This window comes from Mastomys coucha, unplaced genomic scaffold (assembly GCF_008632895.1).
Source record: "Mastomys coucha isolate ucsf_1 unplaced genomic scaffold, UCSF_Mcou_1 pScaffold20, whole genome shotgun sequence".
In the NCBI taxonomy this organism is placed as follows: domain Eukaryota; kingdom Metazoa; phylum Chordata; class Mammalia; order Rodentia; family Muridae; genus Mastomys; species Mastomys coucha.
In genome coordinates this window covers 116,294,248-116,299,188 of record NW_022196903.1, presented here as the reverse complement: position 1 = coordinate 116,299,188, position 4,941 = coordinate 116,294,248, and positions in this window count along the sequence as shown.

The following is a 4,941-nucleotide window of genomic DNA, read 5'->3' as shown; positions in this document are numbered from 1 at the left end:
AAAAAAAAAAAAAAAAAAAAAAAAAAAAAAAAAGAATGGCCAGTCCACCATACACATACTAGCAGAGTGAAATCTCTGTCCCAGTCCTGCCAGCCAGTCCCCAAACTAGTCATACACAGAGGCACCTCACAGTTTGAGAAGCCTGGGCTCTGTGACTGAGCTCTGAGCCTTCAGATTCCTAGAGTCTCATGTGATAAAACCCCCTAACAGCCTTGCACTTCCAGGGGCACAGCAAGGCCCAACATGAGTGCCTGGCCCATGCTTGTCCACATGAGAAGGCAAAGGAAGGTCTATGATAGTTTTATTTTGTTCTGTAGTGTTTGGTTTGTTTTATTGAGACAGTCTGGCTATACAACCCAAGCAGCCTTGAACTCATAGGCCTCCTGCATAAGCTTCCTGAATGATAGGATTATGGAGACATGATTCCTAGCTTGGCTTTCCTTTTGGCTTTTTGCAAACAAGTTCTCATTAGGTACCCCAGGCTAGACTATTACCTCAGTGTCCTCTTGTCTTAGCCTCTTAGAGCTGGGATTAGGCAGTGTACTGCCCTAGCTAGCAAGATCTTTTATTTTTTTACAATAACCAACTTTCTTTTGTTATTATTATTAATCATCCCATATGCTCACATCTCAAATGATATCCCACTTCCTGCTTACCCCCTCCACCAACCTCCCATCCCATATCTGCCCTCACCCCTCCCTTTTGCCTGTATGAGAATGCTCCCCCACCCACTCACTCTGGGGCATCCAACCTCCCTGGGATCAAGGGCCTCCCTCTCATTGCTGTTGGGCAAGGCCATCCTCTGCTACATATATATCTGGAGCCATGGATCTCTCCAGGCACACTCCTTGATTGGTGGTCTAGACTTTGGGAGAACTGGGTAGTCAAGCCAGCCTATGTTGTTCTTTTAATGGGGTTGCAATCCCCCTCTGCTCCTCCAGTTCTTCTCCCAGCACCCAACCAGGTTCCCTGAGTTCAGTCTGAGGGTTGGTTCCAAGTATCCACATCTGCACTGGTCAGTTGCCAGCAGGACCACCCCAGGAACTGCCACACTTGGCTCCTGACTGCAAACTTCCCTTGGCCATGACAACAGTGTTGGGTTTGGTGTCTGCAAACATGGAGGTGGGGCCATTCCCAGTTGACCCTTCCTTCAGTCTCTGTTCCATTTCTTGTCCCTGTCCTTCCTTTGGACAGGAACATTTCTGGGTTAAAAAACTCTGAGATGGGTGGGTGACCCCATCCCTCAACCAGGGGCCATACCTATCTACCAAAAGTGGTCTCCACAAGTTCTATCTCCCCTTTTCTGCTCATTATGGTCTATCCGGATGGGTCCTGAGAGCCTCATGTTTCTCTGGTGTCTGGAACCATCTTGTGACTATCCCCAGTTCCTCATCCTCCCTGCTAACTATTTTTGTTCGATTTCCTGGCCCTCTGTATGCCTCTCATATCTCCTCCAGTTTCTGATACTGCCACTCTTATTTCCTCCTCCTCCTCCTCCTCCTCCTCCTCCTCCTCCTCCTCCTCTTCCTCCTTTTCTTCCTCCTTCTTTTTCTCCTCCTTCTCTTCCTCTTTCTCTTCCTCTTCCTCCTTCTCTTCCTCCTCCTCCTTTCTCCCTCTCTTGTCCCCCTCTCCTACCTCCCACAATCGTCCTGTTCCCCCTTCAATTCAGGACTGAAGCATCAATATCCTGGTCTTCCTTCCTTCTCTCCATATGGTCTGTAGGTTATGTTATAGGTATTGTGAGCTTTTGAGCTAGTATCCACTTATTAGTGAGTACATACCATGTGTGTTCTTTTGTGTCTGGGTTACCTGACTCAGGATGATATTTTCTAGTTCCATCTATTTGCCTAAGAATTTCATGAAGTCATTGTTTTTAATTGCTGTGTAGTACTCCATTGTGTATATGAACCACATTTTCTGTACCCATTCTTCTGTTGAGGGACATCTGAGTTGTTTCTAGCTTCTGGCTATTATAAATAAGGCTGCTATGAACATAGTGGAACATGTGTCCTTGTTATATGATGGAGTATCTTTCAGGGTATCTTATATGCCCAGGAGTGGTATAGCTGGGTCTTCAGGTAAAACTATTCTCAATTTACTCAGGAACTGTCAGACTTATTTCCAAAGTGATTGAACTACTTTGTAGTCCCCCAACAATGGAGAAGTGTTCTCTTTCTCCAAATCCTCTCCAACATCTGATGTCATCTGCATTTTGATCTTAGCCATTCTGACTGATATGAGGTGGAATCTCACTCAGGATTGTTTTTGATTTGCATTTCCCTGATGACTAAGGATGTTGAACATTTCTTTTTTCTTTTTCTTCTTCTTTTTTTGTTTTTGCTTCATCATTTTTATTGTATATTTTAATTTACATTTCAAATGTTATCCCCTTTCCTGATTTCTCCCCGAGAAATTCCCTATCCCATTACCCCCTCCTCTTGCTTCTATGAGGGTGTGCCCCACCCACCTACTCCTGCCTCCCCACTCTCACATTCCCCTACACTGGGGCATCAAACCTTCTTAGGACCAAGGACCTCTTCCCCCATTGATGACCGACTAGGCCATCCTTTGTTACATATACAGCTGGAGCCATAGGTCCCTCCATGTGTACTCCTTGGTTGGTGGTTTAGTTCCTGGGTGCTCTGCTTGGTTGATATTGTTGTTCTTCCTACGGGGTTGCAAACCTCTTCGGCTCCTTCAGCCCTTTCTCTAACTCCTCCATTGGGGACCCATGGTCCATGGAATGGTTGGCAGTGGGCATCTGCCTCTGTATATGTCAGGCTCTGGCAGAGCCTCTCAGAAGACAGCTATATCAGGCTCCTGTCGGCATGCACTTCTTAGCATCCACAATAATGTCTGCCTTTGGTGACTGTATATGGGATGGATCCCCAGGTGGGGCAGTCTCTGGGTGCCCTTTCCTTCAGTCCCTGCTCCACACTTTGTCTACATATTTGCTCTCGTGAGTATTTTGTTACCCCTTCTAAGAAGGACTGAAGCACCCACACTTTTGACTTCCTTTTTCTTGAGCTTCATGTGATCTGTGAATTGTATCTTGGGTATTCCTAGCTTTTGGGCTAATGTCCACTTACCAGTGAGTGTTCTTTGTAACTGGGTTACATATGTGTTCTTTGGTAACTGTGTTACCTCACTTAGGATGATATTGTCTAGTTCCATCCATTTGCCTAGGAATTTCATGAAGTCATTATTTTTAAAACCTGAGTAGTACTCTATTGTATAAATGTACCACATTTTTTGTATCCATTCTTCTGTTGAGGGGCATCTGCATTGCTTTCAGCATCTGGCTATTATAAATAAGGCTGCTATAAACATATTGCTCTGTAGTACAGCTTGAGGTCAGGGATGGTGATTCCCCCAGAAGTTCTTTAATTGTTGAAAATAGTTTTGGCTATCCTGTGGTTTTTGTTATTCCAGATGAATTTGCAAATTGCTCCAACTCTATGAAGAATTGAGTTGGAGTTTTGATGGGGATTGGATTGAATCTGTGGATTGCTTTCAGCAAGATAGCCATTTAACTGTATTAAATCCTGCCAAGCCATGAGCATGAGAGTCTTCTTTGATTTCTTTCTTCGGAGACTTGAAGTGCTTTTCATACAGAACTTTCACTTGTTTCATCAGAGTCACACCAAGATATTTTATATTGTTTGTGACTACTGTGAAGCACCTTTGGTGTTCTTTCCCTAAATTAGGTGTTGTTTCCCTAATTTCCTTCTCAGCCCATTTATCCTTTGAGTACAGGAAGGCTACTGATTTGTTTGAGCTGGTTTTCAGTCTTGCCTTGGCTCAGTATTTTTTCACTAGGCTCCCTTTTCCAATGTATAACTTGTGCCATTATATGTTCAAAGAGTATGATCTACTTTTCTATCTAAACTTTGCAGAGGATTGAAATTAAGAGATTGTATAAGTTTCAAAGGAGAATTTGAACTTTGGACTTTTAAACAAGTTTGAGACTATTGTAGACCATGGAGACTTTTGAAGTTGGACTGAAGGCATTTTTGCATTATGTTATGGATCCAAGTCTATGTAGGCCAGGGAGTGGATTGTGGTTGTTTGAATAAGAATCACCTCCATAGACTCATGTGTTTGAATGCTTGGCCCATCAAGAATAACACTATTAGGAGGTGTGACCTTGTTGGAGTAGTTGTGGCCTTATTGGAGGAAATGTATTATTCTGGGGGCAGGCTTTGAGGTCTTCTATGGTCAAGTTATGCCAAGTGTGGTGCATGATCTCCTTCTGATACCTTCAGATCAAGATGTAGAATTCTGACACAGAGGAAGCTCCACTCCCAGGCGCTCTGACACACCCGGGACCAGAGGTGAGCAGGAACCAACATCTGTCCCAACACTGGGAGTGACTGGGACCAGCAGGACCAGGCACTTAGGAACTCCGCCAGCCCAGTGACTTCGGTTCCTTCCGGGTCTGTCTGGGTTAGTGTTCTGAGCAGACCTTGGGCACAAGCTCTGCAGCCAGTCCCACAACTCACAGAGAAAGCCACACTCCCAGGTGATCTAACAAGCCCAGGATCCCAGGATCCCAGAACCACAGGATCACAGAGGCAGCTTGACCCTGAGGAGTTCTGACACAACTAGGGTAACAGGAAGGACAGGTTTCAGTCATATTTAGCAAGGGCAGGTAGCACTAGAGTTAACCAGATGCCGGGAGCAAGCGTAAGAAAATAAACAACACAAACCAAAGTCACTTGCCATCATCAGAACCCAATTCTCCCACCATAGCAAGTCCTGGACACACCATCACACTGGAAACACAAGATTCAGATCTAAAATCACTTATCATGATGATGATACAGGACCTTAAGAAGGACATAAATAACACCTTCAAAGAAATACAGAAGAGCACAGGTAAAGAGCTAGAAGCTCTTAAAGAGGAAACACAAAAATCCCTTAAAAAACTACAGGAAAACA